The sequence below is a fragment of the Bombyx mandarina genome, chromosome 06 (assembly GCF_030267445.1).
Source record: "Bombyx mandarina strain Sakado chromosome 06, ASM3026744v2".
Classification (NCBI taxonomy): Eukaryota; Metazoa; Arthropoda; class Insecta; order Lepidoptera; family Bombycidae; genus Bombyx; species Bombyx mandarina.
The window spans coordinates 16,087,536-16,106,650 of record NC_143213.1 but is presented as its reverse complement, the minus strand read 5'-3'; the positions used below and the strand labels follow the sequence as shown (position 1 = coordinate 16,106,650).

General features: G+C 43.6%; 1 protein-coding gene and 1 pseudogene across 25 annotated transcripts in view; one reads left to right on the top strand and one right to left on the bottom strand.

Annotated features, from left to right (window-relative positions):
* Positions 1–19,115, bottom strand: part of LOC114252697 (uncharacterized) — a 378,993-nt gene that overhangs the window by 29,862 nt on the left and 330,016 nt on the right. The window lies entirely within an intron of this gene.
* Positions 2,291–3,073, top strand: LOC149502872 (uncharacterized; annotated as a pseudogene).

Here is a 19,115-nt window from a genome sequence, read left to right as displayed (position 1 = left end):
CTCAGCAAGCTACATCTAGATATTGATGAGGTTTTCTTATTGAATCGACACATGCTGTAATACAGTATTATGTTATGCATAATTTGATTGCGACCCGTGTGTTGGCGTTCACTACATCTTAACGAGTTTTGCGACCCGCGCTTGGCAAGCACTGCATCTTAACCCCTTTTGTTCTAATATGTATATAAGCGCGTGCCGCTGCAGTAGCCGTTCAGCTATACAGTTGCAGTGAAGGTCGACTCATCACACTGTTAGAATTATCTGACAGACAGTCAAGTTTATTATAAGTGCCCGATTTGTAATATCGGTAAGTCCTTTACATTTTTACTGTGTCCAAACTTCATAGATTCATGTTACTAATTATGAATAAATAATTATAGGGTTTCAATAGACCTACTAATCGCGACATAGTTATCTATTGCTAGAATACGCTCCGTGGATTGTCCACTCACGTCCTGGAATCTGAATCTGTACCTTTTACTGATCAACTTGCGTCAAGGAGCTGGAGTATTCTTGTTGGATCCCAGCACCTGGTGCTTCAGGATGACCATTGCTATAAAGATACGTATATCATCTTTGTATCTAGCCACCGTATATCTACATGCTCGTATCATTGGGTTTATTACTGCCGCACACATTAATCTTAGAGCAACAGAAAAGCTTTAAATTTCCTGCCCTTACAAACCACTCATCAGAGCAGGGATGGGAAAGACATATGGCTTGACCAATTCTTACTTCCTCTCCCACCTTTGTATCATCTCATGATCAATATCCAGCACCTAGCTCCTCCCATCATGAAGTCCCCCCCTAAGTTCCCCGAAATCCCAACCTAAGCTTATGAGAATTCGTAGTTTAAAATGTTTAAATTTAGATCGTTTCCGCAACGATGCTTCAAAATTGCAACGGGATGACTCGTGGTTGCATCTTCTGTGAATGATAATTTGCGTATTTTTAATGAAGTTATTCTTAATTTGTACGACATCCATGTGCCTGATAAGAAGGTGAAGGTAAAATATCACCCAGCTCCGTGGATAACTAAAGGAGTGCGTATGTGTATGCGGCGTAGAGAACGAGGTTTTGTAGCTTCCGGAAGGGTCAATGCGATAATCGCTGGGCTTATTACAAAATTGTAAGAAACCGGTGTAACCAGGTGATACCGAAGCTAAACGCCGCTACTTTTTACATAAAACATATAAAGTCTTCTGCAGCTACTAATATCTGGAAGTTCCTCGGAACTATAAGTATTAGCAAACGACGTCATTATAATTGAGCCCACTGAGTTTCTCGTCGGATCTTCTCAGCGGGTCGCGATTCCGATCCGGTGGTAGATCCTGCGAAGCACGGCTGTTGCTAGGGCTAGTGCTAGGAAATTCTGTCAGGTTGTACCCGGGAGCTCACCTACTTGTCCATGCATAGCCGGAATAGCCGCCTAGGCTACGAGTTAATAGTTAGGGGGAAAAAAGTATAAATTTACCTCACATGTATATTAAAGTAAGTAGAGTTATATATATGTTACCGAATCCAGGCAACCCCCGACCGAGAGCCAGCGCTAAAACTATAAAAACGATCCCTCGCTGCGCCTTTGCCTCTTTTTTGTGCGTGGCGTTCGCGTGTGCGGTTCTTGTTGAAACATGTTTGGGACTTGTGTAATTTTAACAGTTTTCGTTAATAGTAAATTGAAATCACATTGTTAGAAGTTTTGTTAATTCAGTGAAACATAATTAGGCCAGTTCTGTGTTATTTATTTCTTTTTGTTAACTACCTCACTTCTGGTCGATAATATCAGAAGTGGGATAAAACCACGTGCTTTTGAAAAGTGACGGGACGTCGATGTAGAAAATACAGGCGCGATCATTCTCATCGACGCTGTCATGACCGCTCGAATTCTCGATTTAGGAGTTTGTTGCAATTATTATCGTCGCGATCGTGCTGTGTGTAGGAAGAGCAAGACACCTACACCGCAGGATGTCTCCTGGCATAATTCCGTGGAACCGTTCTTTGGAATATAATTATACTCGTGAGATCGTGAGATTAATGACCACTTTATCTGTACCGTCTACTCGCACTCTTGTACCGAACGCCACGCGCAGTTATTTTTCCCACCAGCAGCAACGGTTTCCGTCGAAGGGGGTGACGCATGTGCACCTGAGTACCCTGGAACAGCGTCATGCAAATCGGCGGGTGTGTGTAGCAGTGCTGGTCAGCAGATGGACGGCGTGACGAACAGGATTATTGGAGCATTGCAGGTGCTATCTAAACTTTGACAATGGAGGCGCCTTCTGTCTGATTTGTTCACAGACGCAGGGCGTTGTCGCCGACGTGTGAGGTCAGTAGCAAGTCGGGGCCGTGCTCCAGCAGGAGAGCGCAGAGCCGTGCAGACTGCACGTGTTGCTCGCGTGCCGCTACCTGCGCGCGCTCACCTGCTTTAGACGTGCATACTGCGCGCACTGCTCGCGTACCGCTGGCTGCGCGCACTGCTCGCGTGCCGCTGGCTGCGCGCACTGCTCACGTGCCGCTGACTGCGCGCGCTCATCTACTTCTGGCGCGCATACTGCGCGCACTGCTCGCGTACCGCTGGCTGCGCGCGCTCATCTACTTCTGGCGCGCATACTGCGTGCACTGCTCGCGTACCGCTGGCTGCGCGCACTGCTCGCGTGCCGCTGGCTGCGCGCGCTCATCTACTTCTGGCGCGCATACTGCGCGCACTGCTCGCGTGCCGCTACCTGCGCGCGCTCGCCTGCTTCAGACGTGCATACTGCACGTGTTACTCGCGTGCCGCTGCATGCGCGCGCTCACCTACTTCTGACGTGCATACTGCACGTGTTGCTCGCATGCCGCCGACTGCACCGTGCTGTACGACTGGCAGTGACGCAGAGGGCGATGTCGCTTAGTCTGCGGCCTGCTGCTGCGGACTACCCAACGGATTATCTATCAGGAAGGTCGAGCGGGACGTCCGCCACACGTGGTGCAGCCTCGCATCGTGGGAGCAGACTGGAGCTGGGACGGCTGCCCTGCTTCCACATCATCCTTACGAGTGGACCCCGGTGACATGCAGCCTTTTCTTCGAAATTAATATGTGACGGTCGAGGTGGGCACTTCGGTGCTTTACTTCCCATTTTTGAGGTTGAGGTGGGCACGACGGTGCTTTACTTCCCATTTTTGAGGTTGAGGTGGGCACGACGGTGCTTTACTTCCCGTTTATTTTTTGAGCAGTATGGTTAGATGCGGATTCGGCCGGATTTTGCGTCCCTACTGTTTAGCTGTGTTGTGTCTGTAATGTTCAGTATCTGTATCGGTGAATATTGCAGACAACAGCGCGCTACTGTTTTAGACGTTTCCTGTACGGGCTAACTCAGTAAAGGAATCATGCAGGTGTTTCAAATTGCGCAGTTTGGGACAGTTGTGCGATATCCATTCTTCTCACTTCAAATGTTTATTTTTGGCTCGTCCTCGCTGCATATGTAAGAGTGCACGCTTGCATCTGTAGTAGGGATTCTAAATTTTAGAAAGTTTTAGAGCATTAAGGTCTGGGTGTAATTTTTTTTTGTTACGTTACAGAGGGTGACCTTGTTGATGCAAGCTCTGACGTAGCTGGAAGAGATATGCTTCTGCTGAGAGATGAAGCGGTCGAGGACGCCTCGCCATCAGGAACGGCCGTGTTACCGAATCCAGGCAACCCCCGACCGAGAGCCAGCGCTAAAACTATAAAAACGATCCCTCGCTGCGCCTTTGCCTCTTTTTTGTGCGTGGCGTTCGCGTGTGCGGTTCTTGTTGAAACATGTTTGGGACTTGTGTAATTTTAACAGTTTTCGTTAATAGTAAATTGAAATCATTTTGTTAGAAGTTTTGTTAATTCAGTGAAACATAATTAGGCCAGTTCTGTGTTATTTATTTCTTTTTGTTAACTACCTCACTTCTGGTCGATAATATATAATATTCTATCAACGCAAGGATCAGTCGAAACAATCCGGCGCTGGTGAATTCAAATCGTTGTGGGTGTAGTGGGTGAATTCAGCAGATAAAGCCGTGAGCTTCGCCGGGTATTCCCGAGGCGTGCGTCACGCGGCGGCCCCCAGGAACATTAGACGCCGTAAAGCACTGTCTCTTTATCTGCGCTCCATAAACCACGATGACGCGGCCGGCGTCGGGGCGCGGATACACCCACCGACTACTGACTAATACAATCTGATTGTCACCATCGCTTATCGCTATCGGACGACAGTATTGACAACCACGTGCCTGTCTACCAGCAATCAATCTCCTACAACCTCGATTGATGAAAATAGTGTCATAACTCGGGCGTTATTAGCACTGTGAAGGAAGTTCACTCCAACGTCGCAAAAACGATCCCTGGAGACTATTAATGGGTGAATAGAACAGTTCCTAGTTCCAGGCCGCACGTGCAGGCTGCGATAGCGCGCGAGTGTAGACGCCTGCAGCCGGGTCTCGTGGTAGAACAGTTAGCAAATAGTAGTAACGACGGCGGTGCACCGCTGGTTCAATGATTTTGTCAGGTCTTTGTAACTAACGACTTCAATAATCTGCTGCTGGTAGCGGCGGTGTGCACGCCTCAGCTTATTTAGCGGTATTATGAAAGTCATACTTTCATGATCATTTTGTGTACAAATAAAAATGTGATTTGCCCATCATACACTCGGAATCTTGTCTTGGCCTGATCGCCACTACTTGTGATCCGCACAGGATCTCAGAGTGGATGTGGGTTGTGGAAAATTAGCTCCCTTCACAGATCTCATCGAAGAGGTCGTTAGCGGACGCTCTACTTCATCGTAATCGAATGAGCGATTCATGCGAGGGCAGTCCCGGAGCCGGCGACCCTCTGACCACCGTCAACACGATATATTGCACCGTGACGTCATTAGTTAAAGGATTACATTCAAAACTTATCGATCCTCTCATTAGAAATGTGTTATTTCAAAATAAATTTATATTTTACATAGCCTACAGATCAATTTTGTAGTAATAGTTATTATACCTGTCAGCACACGTCAGGGATGGCTGAGCGGTACGTTCCGTCATCACTCGTATTTGATTGAACTCAGTTTATAAAAAGTCAATAAAACCTTTTAAATAATAATTATTGAAACTCAACACACACAACTTTCACAATGACAGGATAAACCGACAGTTTCGTTGCACATACCGACAGACCGACTGACTGACTGACTGACTGTCAGAGACTCACTGACTGAGACGGACGGAATGACTGTCTGACACGGAATGCCCCGACTCTGTCCACGTACCGCCATTTTATACTGTGGCGTTACGGAGTCTACCCTTCATTATGTGATATTTATCAAAACAACATTTCATCATTTAAAATAATAATCAAAACCACCGTCTTAATATTACTAAAAGTCGTTATCCACGACATACCTTATTGTATATTCAAGCAATTAAAAAAAAAAAAAAAAATCATTGGTTCCGTATCAATAACCTATTATTGAATAGTAAGAAAACTAAATGTATTAAATTTACTTTAAAATGTATTAAACCATCTTTAAATGTGAGACAAGTGGAGAGTGATGTAATTGTTTCTGAGGAATCATTGGAGCTTGTTGAGTCAACCGTATTTCTTGGTATAACAGTGGACTCCAAACTGCAATGGGGACCTCATATTCATAAATTGGCGAGTAAGCTCAGCTCTGCAGCATACGCAGTAAAAAAAATTAGAATGTTAACAAACGCGGACACGGCTCGTTTAGTTTACTTTAGTTACTTCCACAGTGTCATGTCCTATGGCATTTTGCTATGGGGTAATGCGGCCGATGTAGAAATGATATTTATTCTGCAGAAAAGAGCTATACGTGCTATTTATAACATGCACTCAAGGGAATCCCTGAGGGAGAAATTTAAAGAAATTAAAGTTCTCACTATGCCATCCCAGTACATTTTTGAAAATTTGATGTATGTTCGTAAACATATTGAGGAGTTTCCTAAACAGTCGGACATACATAATAGAAATACTAGGAACAAACACAAGCTTGTTGTGCCGATGAGTAGGTTACATAAGATACGAAATTCATTCGGGTGTTTGTCTGTGCGCCTGTACAACAAAATCCCACAAGATGTTCAGAACCTACATATACATAGGTTTAAGAAAACTATTAAAGAACATCTGTGCAATAAAGCTTACTATAAAGTCAATGATTATCTAGAAGATTGCACAAAGTGGGAATGAGTTGCTCGCTCCAGGCATTTCAATATTGTAGTAATTGTTACGTTATATTACTCATTGTAAAAAATTCATATTTAAAAAAAATAATCTAATATTAAAAAATAAATAAATAATAATTTCATATGTAAAAAAAAAAAAGACATGCCCGCTGAGTTTCTTGCCATTTCTTCTCAGGACGGAGGCTAGTTCTTGTGAATTGACGGTAGTTCTTTTGACGTTCAACAAGTATGTACTTTCATTTATGTTGAATAAAAATTTTTGATTTGATTTGATTTGATTTGAAAAAAGGACTTGTGTAGCGCTCGAAGTATTCGAATAGGTATGTAAAGTGGGGCAGCCGTTGGTGCAATGAGATTGAGAGGTTTACCTCATGCCTCTAGAAAGGAGGCGACAAGAAGCTAGTGCCGTCTCCCATCGACAGCACCTGGCATCTTGTTCTCATGCCTATTTAATTTAATTATAATTTACAGAAGCACGTCTTTGATATACGCGATATTCTATGCTATTTATATGTTAATTACGATTGATTACCGTGTCTACTGCGTGAGTGTATTCAAACATTAGGCTCTTCCCCCTACGTGTAAAAAATAAAGAGACCCTCTGTGTTACAGTTCTATTTTGTTCTAATTAAAAATAAATAATCTAATTAGGGAATGTTTTTTTAAGGGACATGATACGAAAATTCACAAGAATAATTTTGGGACAACGAATCCATCCGGTCCACAAACAGCCTCCAATATCAGATTTTACAAGTTATATATTTTTAAAATACTTACCAGACACATGTTTCACAGACAACGTATAAAATATAAAATTTCCATGATGACTGGTGGCAAGCTGTGAGCCCGCACGGATAGGTACTATCATCCTATGCATTTTAACCACGGAGCAATCATATATGGGGGTTTGAAGCGTGGGGCGGCCTGGCCGTTACTCCGATACGAATAAGAGTTTTTTTGCGGATCATTGATCCTTTTTTGAGTTGTAATTTTAATAACAATAAAAATTAAATAGATGTATCATAGTTCCAAGAAAGGTAGCGCATTCAGGTGGTGACACTTAGGGGTTTCGGCAAACACCAAACATTTTAAGGTAATACTAAGCAGTTAACTAGTCGACAAAAGTGTCCACACACATGAGCGCACTGGTTCAACTAGGGTGTCCACTAATTTTGATTCAATTTGCGAAGAAATTGAGTGTCAAAATTGAGGCGGATTGGGAAGACGCGCAGAGGGAATCAATGTCAGACCTGATTTCACAATCGTCGAGCTTGAAATGATTTTATGATCTACGGAGACAGTTGTTAGCACACACACACTATCGGCTGTACATCCGCGCTGATTGTGGACCAAGCTTTAAAATATTGTATTTTTTTAAACAGTGCCTGCAAGTACATTTTTTAACGTTCTTGTTTCTACTTTCTAGTTAATCTCGTCTTGTAATGCTATCAGGCACTACTAATATAATGCGCATTCGTATAGTGGTATGTGTATGTAGATGGGGCATAGGGCACGACAGAATGATGGTGGAGTATTTGGGTCCACAGTACCCAGACATAATCCAGTTTGAATTTTTAGAAACATTTCTGCCTCTCTATTTCTAGGAGAGGCGTGGCTCTTACAATTAATTTTATTCTCGTTGTACGTACTGTAGTCATAAGTACTTCTGTTTTAATTTCTATAACTTCACTTCCTCTGTTATCATATTATTTAATGTACATAAGTTATCCATTTTTTTTATCGCTTATATGTATATTTTTCTATATCTGGTCCACAACTACTTACTTACAGCAAATTTAGCTGTCGATAGTCAAGTTTGAGTTGCATCTGTTGTTTAGATCAGATATAGCGTTGTTTTTATTGATATCTAGTGTGTATTGCTAATTTCGTAATGGACAACAAAGATTTTGCCTTAAGCTTCGCATCGTCAATGGAATTTTGTGTTCGGAGTCACTGGAAATGTTACAGAAGGCTTACAATGAATCGGCTTTATCCAAAATACGTTACAGTCATTCAAAAGCAGTCAAGATGTGATGAAAATTTGTTTCGCTTTGGAAGTCGTCAACTTCTGCTACTCAAGTTACATCCCAAAAGTGGAATAGTGACTGAAAATCCTTATTCAGTTTAACAGAGATATCCACCAAACTTTCTGTGTTTCATGAGTCGATCCGTAGCATTTATTAAATAATCAGTTGGGTGCAATCATGCTCAGAAAGACCTAATTTTCTCCAAAAATTCAGTCGCATAAGATTAACTGAGGACATGCTAGAACGAGTCAATTCTGATCCAACATTCTTGAAAAGCATTTTGTTAGTGCTGTAACGCGACGTAGCTTTACGAATTTGACATGTAAACTAGTTAATAAGCTTCGGAGTGGCGCCTCCCAACTAAACCAAAAGAACTACGTCAAAGTCGATCAAAACTCAAAGTCATGATGGCACTTTTGTTTGACTATTGCAGTGTTGCGCGCTCGGAATTATTGACGAAGGCTCAAACGGTAAATAAAGATTATTGTATGAGCGTTATAAGGCGTTGAGAGAGAAATTTAGAGAGGCCAGATAGGTGCAAAGAAAATTCTTGGATTTTACACTACCACAATGCACCTTCGTTGGGTGTGGCTTTGTGGCCATCATTGTCAAGGAACTTTTGACCAAAAGCTCAACAAACAACATCGCGCAATCACTCTATTCAGCAGATATGGCTCCAACCAATCTCTTTCTCTTTTTTAAATTTAAATTACCACTGCGTGACCCCGTTTTCATTCGGTAAGAAGACACAAAGGAGAATTCGCGACGAGTACTGAACTGAATTCCAAAAAAAGTGTTTAAAAATGTTTTCATGATTTAATTATTCGTTAGCATAACTGTATCGCTTCTGAAGAAGCATACTTCGAAGGTGATAATATTAATTTGGAGGAATTATGATTGTGTAATATTATTGATCTTTTGGCGGTAGTTTTTTGATAGAGTAGCATGTATTTTGTTTCGCTGGAAACGAACAAGTAGTAAAGTAACTAGTAAAGGGATTAAAGCGCTATTAGTTTCCAATATTATACGTATTTGTGAGTGCTTAAGTAGGGATGTGCTCGTAGAAGGCACTGCACGCTAATTGCACCACCGAAGCAGTCGGCGGTGCGTGTGGGGGCACACAGACGGGCGTGCCGCGTCGCCGCGTCGCGACTGTGCGGACCCGCGGCGCTTAGCGTTTAGTTCAGAGGCAGCCTGTGTCGTTATGCAGGCGAACTTAGCGATCAGACATGCAAAGTACCGACGCGAGCCGCGCTACTGCACGTCGCTTCATGAAGTCGCTTCATGGCTACTAGGGCGGAGATTCGAACATGAGACTATTTTGTTTCATTATTAACCAGAAGGTTTTTTTTATTATCCGTATGACATGTAAAAATATTTTTTAGACATTTTGTACATAAATTTGCAAATTACTTTTGAAAAGAAGTTTCCCACAGGTGCATTTAATGTAAATATTTAAATTAAAAATCAAAAGATAAGACAAGAGGATGAGTCTCGTGCCACTGTCACTGTCACAATAATGATATTCCAAGTAGGAACACAAAGCTACAAGGTCGTGAGCGCCGAGCTGCGCCCCGCCCGGAGCCGGCCGGTCTCAGACTGTGCGTCTTTTATATAAATTAAAACATGAGAAAGACCCGCACTTTTCGCTTGAGGCGCTTAAGGCGCGCACCTTTGATCTGTTCCTTTTCAAGCCACCCCCTCCCTCCCAGCTCCGAAGACTTGGTCACCCTCATCGCATCATCTTCATTGAATGTATTTCACATTCAATTAGGTTGGGAAACAGTTTTTATCAATTGAAGTGCGGTGTTTGCTACGTCGTAGCGCTACGCCGTAGTCAGCTCTCATTTATCGATCACTATCTTAAAAATTGATAGTGTTACTGCTTTTCAAGCAGTCTTTAATTGAAAAACAATCTGTCTGGAGAAAAATAATAAAATTACTTGTGTTTTAGTGAAAATTGCACCGTCAGAAGACCATGTGACGATTTATTTATTTTAATGTTGGTCTAAAATGGAAGACACGTTCAAGGCCCACTTTGTAGGACTCGTAGCCCACAGATATCATAGAGCTGATTCCGTCACCTTAGACTTGATGTCTAGTGGCTGTCCCACCATAATTGTTCTACGTCAGATGTAGGTAGGGTGGCTCTACCTGCAGAAGCGGGCTCACAATATGCCTTACATCCAGTAAATGCAGTTTGGTGATTGCAGTAGCTAGTACAATACACAGAACACTGCTAGATACTCTTTGGTGGATCCTACGATAGCACCTACAAGATGACTGGCGGCTGTACAAACATAAGTCAGAATTATTTTGTAAATAATATAGAATGGTACGATTGTTACAAGACTGTACAATAGCGAACGCTTACATAAGTCCCAGTTTCTCTGACGTCCTGAATGTACTGAATGTACTGAGTGGTAACAAAAACGGGACCGTCGTCAGTCGCACGCGACAGGCAGTGTGGCCACACTCGGCCGCGGACACGCCCGCCGCCGACTGCTCCAGACTCGGACAAATAATGTGTCTCGTCCTTTACAGCACATGACACTCTGTAAAAACCAGGTCAGCACCAGCCCCGCCCCCACAGCGGCTGCAGCACGGCCGCCACTCGCTCGCCAGTGACCAGCGTCGGCCGTCGGGCTGCTCTTCGCCCACGATCTTCTAACGACGCATTGAACGTCTAATTGGTATGTTCATTCGTTTAGTCAATTTACTTTGTAGAGTGTAATGCCAAGTTTTCAGTGAGTTTACTAATTGTTTTTGGTAAGTTTTAAATAAATGACATCTTTAGGGTGATTATTATAATAATGAGTTCTTACCCCTTGAGAGTATTTAAAACTATCAACACAGTTATACTTTTCATGATGATCATTTATACCTTTAAGATAAAAATGGGGATAAAAATTGATTTAAATGTTTCCATTGAAGGGCATTATCCGTCTTATGGTTGAATATTCCAGTGGCGGGTCCGTTGTTGTTGTCGTTAAGGACAGACCAACAGTTAAAATATTGTTTCTAATGTCTGATTTGGATTCCATACATATAGTATTTAATATATATAATAATAATATTATGTAATGATTGATTTTAACGTACTGTTTAAACATCGCAGTGGCTCATTTCGTCCGTATTCCCACGAGCGCTACTTGTAATAATGCAATTGTAACTTGTTACTAGGAACGCCGGATTACACACATTAGTAGTTTGGTATCATCGGCGGCTCGCAGGTGGGATATTGACAAGATGGGTTTTTTTTCGGCCTCTGGTATTAATTCTACTTAAATCGGGGCCATTCACATTAAACTGAGCCCTGAGTCCGCACAGCGCACGCTTATTGCGGGGCGACCCAGGGGCGAGTAAGAGGGGGAAGGTTCCTCCAAAAATGCGCTACTTTAATTAAATATCGAACATTCCTGATAGATACCTCGCCGAGCGCCGAGCGCCGAGCGACGCGATCGCCTCCGTCTCGTTTGTTCTACGATTGTTTTCATTTAGTTACCCTCTCCAGACAATCTTAGCACTGTAACATTGCCTATATTGAAACAAAACTTTGTATTTTCTTCTTAGTCTAAAGATTTCCAACAAAGATACTATAATATACGCTACAAATATTTTAGAAGAGTAGGTAATAAACGACTCTAATAATAATGAACCTAGCAAACGCGAACTCCATAAGTTAAGAGAGAACAGCGCCTTCGTTGAAATAAAACTAGCTCTGCTAGCGCTTAGTAAATTCGGAATAAAAATATATTACACATCGACAAAAACATTACCTCAAAAAATATTCCATAAGATGTGACATATAGATTTGTTACAAACGGGCATTATTATAACATGTCGATACTTTTTGTAGTTCATAAAGCTACCACTAATATCAAGGTCCGAGTCCGAGCAGAGAGGGCGCGCCTGCACTGGCTGCAGAGCTTGGAGGCGGCGGCGTGGTGTCCAAGCTTGTTCTTGAATGGAGAATAGATGAATCAGAAATTAGTTGAAAATTTTACTTGCGTATTAGCAGCGGCTGTTGAACCAAGCGCCGTCCCGAGTTATGTAGTTAGATAGCTAGCTGGCACCTTACAACTCTGGACCGACTGCACTGTCATATCCGAATATCGACTCATAGCACACCGTCGCGTCGCATAGCTTTATAGCGGTAGGCTCGACGACGCGACGCTGGAGGCGCTACAACGCATTATGTTAATGTGAGAGCGCTTTGTCTGGAGCGCTTGTAATCCTGATGTTTCGTAAACAATATTTTTATTACGAGAGGACCCCGAAAAAACAAGATTACTTTCTGAAGTTCGAAGCGAAACGACGCTTGAACCCGACTAACTCAATTTGCGCGCAATTCCTCGCGCTCAGGGGCGCCTCTGCCATATTTTTCGCCCCTCGACGGATTAACTCGATTATCAAAATTCAGAGGTAGGGTGGTAATGGCCCAATAATATGCTGGTGATTCGTGGCACTCAGAACACCTGCCCCACCTCCCTCTCCCACAAACCAGCCGCTTGACGGGGCTTGGATGTCTCACTCGGGGTATTTACTATACACGCTGAGTTCCTTAATCAATAGCACTTTGTAATGTCACCACTGCAATAAAACAACACAACTAAAAGTTCGAAATAATAATGTTTCTCATATAAAGTTAGTTTTGATATTACGGTTAAAATATCATTTATATAATTTAACATTATAAATACGCATGGTATATAAATTAATGCGGGACGCACATAGACCCTCGCTAATTTAATCCGCATATTATTACAAAATATTAATCTACGCCCTGCGCGTAATGAGATTACTAATTTAATAAATTGCAATGAGGCTCCGGCAGGATCGAGGCCCCCTGAAAACGAAATATTGCTTTTTTTATTGACATCTTACGGAAATTCGTCGAAGGATGCAAAGCGAACACGCATAGCTGATGATTTCAATAAGAAAACTCGAAATCGAGATGCTTCAGAGAATACATATAGCTCAACAATAGGTAAGTGACGATGGCAAACAGTAGATACTAGTGATGGGATCCGATCTTTACGAAACATTCAAAGAATTAGTGACACGGTTTGTTCCGTGGTCATGCTGTACATATCAGTTTCATTTAGTTTCTGTTACAATTTAGTTTCAATAAGTTTACTGGTGGTAGGAATTCCTGTGAGTCAAGGGTCGCAAGGGTAGGTACCACCACCCTGGCAATTTCTACCGTGAAGCAGTAATGCGTTTCGGTTTGAAGAGTGGGGAAGCCGTTGAAACTATACTGGGACCTTAGAACTTATATTTTTTTTTTTTTTTTTTTTTTTTATTGCTTTGCTGTGTGGACGAGCTCACAGCCCACCTGATGTTAAGTGGTTACTGGAGCCCATAGACATCTACAACGTAAATGCGCCACACACCTTGAGATATAGTTCTAAGGTCTCATATAGTCACAAACGGCTGCCCCACCCTTCAAACCGAAACGCATTACTGCTTCACGGCAGAAATAGGCGGGGCGGTGGTACCTACCCGTGCGGACTCACAAGAGGTCCTACCACCAGTAATTACGCAAATTATAATTTTGCGGGTTTCATTTTTATTACACGATGTTATTCCTTCACCGTGGAAGTCAATCGTGAACATTTGTTGAGTACGTATTTCATTAGAAAAATTGGTACCCGCCTGCGGGATTCGAACACCGGTGCATCGCTTCAACACGAATGCACCGGACATCTTATCCGTTAGGCCACGACGACCACTATCTCAAGGTGGGTGGCGGCATTTACGTTGTAGATGTCTATGGGCTCCAGTAACCACTTAACACCAGGTGGGCTGTGAGCTCGTCCACCGTCCTAGCAATAAAAAATGAAAATAACCTATTTATTGCCTTTCACACAGATCCAGATTAATACATTTAGATAAATAAAAGAAAAGAAAAATAAAAGACAAAAGGAAGTGACTCAGCTAATGAATGCTGTTCAGTGTAGATAAATCGAACGGCGCTGATTTTCAGTCACCCCTTTGTATTATTAGGTGCGGTAGCCCCATCAACCACAACAATGTTTGGCCAGCCCATACCTTGGGTCGCGAAGCTCTCAGGGTCCACCCTCAACAGAGAGATAGCATTCCGTCCACACGTTAAGTCAGTTCGCGAGTCTCAACGGTAAGCCGTCGTCGTCCTAGGCACATCCCATCGGATCCTCTCGACCCACACTCTAAGCTCTCCAAGCATCGATCGTCATTCTCATAGAACTTGTTGAATACGATGTAAAGCTCTACGTGGAGCCTAAACGATTAAATCAAACTCACTAAGTTACTCTCCAGATCTTCTGAGTGGATCGCGATTCCGATCTGGTGGTATATTCATCGAGTATATTTGGTGAGCGTTGTCCGTGCTGAGATTAGCTGAGATTAGCTGCGGTGAGTCGAGGCTGAGCTGAATGCTGCGTGAGTGTCGCCAGTACTGCTCGAAGTTTGCGGTGAGTTGAAACTGAGCTTGAATGTTGCGTGCGTGTCGCCAGTAGTCCATGTGATGCAGAGCTGCCACGCCGGAGATGTGTGACCCCAAGCGTTGATGATCCGGTCGTGGGCTGCGATGGACTGTAATGGCGTGATGAGGCAGTGAAGATGCGTGCCGTAGGACCAGGAAGCGCGGTGAGTCGGCTGCGATGGTCCTGTTGAGGCTGTGATGCTGGCTTGCTGTGGGACGACTGTCAATGACTTGCTTTTATCTGCGTGAGTGCGGGAATTGTGGTAGCCGAAGTTCTTGATGCGCTGACGATGAAGTGTGAAGGCTGCAATTGTTCCGTCGCAGGTCACCAGTTTGGGAGGCTTAAACGACAAAGGGAAGATCTTCCACCGAGCGGGTAATATTTGCTCGGTAGACCGACGGTCCGAAAGTTGTTGTTCGGAACTTGTATATATGCGAACTTATCTTGAAAATGTCGTAAGCGAGATTCAGGCATCTGTCAAATATCTTGCGTTGTATGATGGCTACCCGCCACAAGACCAATGTTAGTAAACCCTTCTAGGTTGAGTTCCTACTAGTGCGTGCGAAGTTGGAATTGCCTCTTAGATTACTAACAATTAGATAGGGAAAAACAAAATCTACCATAAATATAATTATACGTGTAAAATTTTAGAGTAATTTGGGTAATTGTAAGATCGGACAATTATTTCATTATGAAGACGGTGGAGTATTCATGTTGTTTATTTTTATGTCTTAATTGTTATGATGCGTTTGAAAAGGGATAAGTTTAGAGCGAATTGTTAATAAAGGTAAGTTAGCCTGATACTCAATTGAATAAGTAATAATTAAACCGGTCAAAGTAATGTTTATTTTTGTATTGCTAATTTTCAAACTACGTTGATCAATTACGAGCGATTTCCCTAAGCCTCATCTAGTCTGAGTATCGCGTATCGAACTTCTTCAAAAGTCATCACGCTACAAACCAGTTAACTTTCTTAATCGCTGGGGGTTGGGCGTAATGTCAGCCCATATAGATAGTTCTAGCGTCTTATCTCTGCTACGAATTAGTCTAGTGCGTTCTAGTTTGGAGGGCGCTACATCCGTTATACAACACAATTGAGACTTCCACCTCGCGCCGTGGGTGGCGGAATGCACGTTGTGATAGTTATGGTGCGGCTTCTTCCAGTAGGTCCGGCCTTGTCTTATACGATCAGAGCTCGTGCACGAAGTGTGATCGAACTAACCATGAACTATACATTTGACGATCAACTCGCAATGTTGACTGCAGGAAGCATCGGTTGTTAGTTTCATAGTTACTTCCACCTTCCACGGCCACTCGACAGCGCGCATCTTCCCTCCCCAACTCGTACCTCAGATCTTACATTGAACTTGAGAGTTTGATAACAAGCATCTATAAAGCGTCTTTTATAGTCGTCGCGGCCTAAAGGATAAGACGTCCGGTGCATTCGTGTTGAGCGATGCGCCGGTGTTCGAATCCCAGGCGGGTACAAATTTTTCTAATGAAATACTTACTTAACAAATGTTAACATCGTGTAATTAAAACCAAACCCGCAAAATTATAATTTGCGTAATTACTGATGAATTGAATTATTGATCTTTTTAATAACAGAACACAACTTTATAAGACTAGGAATGACCCAGGGATTCGTTTACCGAAGAAAAATTTTTGGGTAATTAATCATGAGTATCGTCCTACGAGCACAGTGTAGACCACCGAAATAAATCATATTATTTCTGTGGTGTAGACCGCTCACAAGGAAGGCATGCTAGAAGTGGTGGCGCGGGCGGCGCGCACAAGTGCCGCCGCTTACCTCGACACCTCTCACTCGACTCCCGAGGACACTCCACCTAATGTACTCCACACCCTATTCTTTTATCAAACAAACTCGGTGGCTAAGTGCAAGTCTTCTGCTACCTACCTGTCTTGTGCCTACGTTTCTAGTCTCAGTGATAGTTGCATTATTGCCTGATTTACTTAAGATTTTATTTGCCGTGGGGCCAATGTTGTACAGTCTTCCAGGTCCGACAGCAACTTTTTGAAGTGAAAACTTCTTTAGAATCGTTGTGATTTCAAACCGGATGCAACGGAAAAAACGACAGGTAAGAGACACAAATACAAAAATGTGTAGGATGAAGCCAGCAAAGAATGAGACAGAAATATACATACTATTTAATACAGCGCCATCTGTGAGATTTTTTAATACTAACGTGTGTATGAAAGCTCTTGTAGTGAATTTTAATTTAGGATTATACGTGAAATTAAAATATCAATTGACAGAGGGCGCTGCCTTACAATTATTTACTAATGACAAAATTTTACATATACTTAAAACGTTTAGGATAATTGTATTTTAATTTTGGAAGGTTTCATTTCTACCACGTGTGAATTGCACACATTTGGTTTTTTACAGCGCTTAGATGGGCGGACGAGCTGGTGACCTGGCGACCCGGCTGGTGTTTAGTGATTACCTGAGGCCCGTAGGCCCATAGGCATCAACAACATAAATGCCGCCACCCACCTTGAGATATGAGCTCTAAGTTGCAGTTTTACATTATGTATGGCTGTCCTGCTCTTCGAACCAAAATGCACTACTACTTCACGTCAGAAACAAGCAGGGTGGTCGTACCTAAACGCACGGGCTCACCAGACGCCCGACCACCAGTAAATCAATAAACTTGATGCCGAACGGGCCATGGTCTCGTGGCTAATGGATGCGCGGAATTTATTCTCCATAGCTGCAGGTAATAACGAAATTCTCGGTAACCTTTGCATCGTTGTTAATTCCTTTATGTCTCGTATAGCGACACGCGTCGCCCGCGGAGTGGCTCGCCTTCGTTACATTACGAGTGACGCTGCTTTGTTTCGTCAGATCCGAGCCGTGACAGCACATGCTGACTACAACAATGTACGCACATTGTTCGCTGTGCATATGTACATGAAAAGGCCTGGCAGCAGCTATGTAATATTCTCCGAACGGTAGGGCACTCTGAGCGTCCGCGGCCCCGAGTCAGGTAATGAGCTCAGTAATCCTTCTAATTGGAAAACATCTCGGAGTCTCCTCGACGCTGTCGCTCTCCCGTCAACTCGCTACACTGACTTATTCAATTAAAAACCTTCAGACGTTCCGCCATTTTATTATGAAGGATTTAGATCGGCTCGTTGTTCGTTAAGATAATACAGAGCGAGATTAATTCATGTTGACATAATCCGTACGCCGTATTTATGGTATACGTACGTTTTGGGGGTTGATTGCTTCCCGATTCCGTAGGTTTAACCCACGGTTCCCTACAATTGACCACTGGGTGGTGCTAAACGGGAGCCGAAAACATAGCCGGTGGTAGGACCTAGTCCGACTGGCTGGCGACCACCCTCCAACTAGAGTCCGCCGCCAAATAGCCTAGCTGTGTTCCGGCGTGTGGGTTGGAGAGCCAGTTTTATTCCTTCCCTTACCTCTTCCTTGTAGAACATGTGCAAGAGGGGACTAACCGCGTGCTTGAGCAGTACCCATCTGTGGTGGTTCTTGAAGACTTTAACGCTCACCACTAAGAGTGGTTGGGGTCCTGGATCACTGACCTCCCGGGTTGGGCTGCCTACGATTTTGCCCTAGCCTACGGCTTTTCCCAGCTGGTGACACAGCCCACTCATGTCCCAGAAATTGAGGGGCACGAGCCTTCTCTGTTGGACCTTCTACTGACCACCAATCCAGCCAGATACAGTGTAGTAGTCGGCGCTCCGCTTGGATCGTATGATCACTGCCTTATCCGTGCTGCCATACCACTGCCTCGTCCTGGTCGTCGAGCGACGACCGGGTATCGGAGAGTTTGGTGGTATATGTCAGCAGATTGGGATGGATTGCGTGATACATATGTACATATGTAGTAGAACATGTATGTAGTACGTAGCGGGAGAACGGTGTCCTGGTATCACGTGTCATCTAGCTCGCGCAACAGAACCTGCGTATTGCGGGCGCGGGTAGGCGTCGCGTCGGTCCAATTAGTGAGTCCAGAGCGCCGCGGGACTACAATTAGTGCAAGCGTCGCCTCGTCGCCTCACCGCCACTCCGCGCGAGACGCGTGTCCCTCCGCCCGGCCCATCACCTCTCAAGGGGTTCGCTTCGTTTACTACACAGTTAGTTTTACTCGTTCTAATTGTTATTTTCGTTGGCTTAGGAGAAGACATATCAGGAGTCGAGCTCAGTGAATTTATGAGGAACATCCCATGTGAGACGTGTCAAATGAGAAGTCACTAAATAACTTGAATCGTTCAAGAAAAGTGAATAACGTTGCAGTATCGGTAATGGCACTCTTAGAGTTGGAACGCGCGCTAGTTTCGACAGGGAAGTGTAGTGTAGGACACCGCAGTGTACGGGAGCGACCTGCAGTCACAGGGCTCACAGAGTGCCCCGCCGCGCGCACAGCCTCCGTAT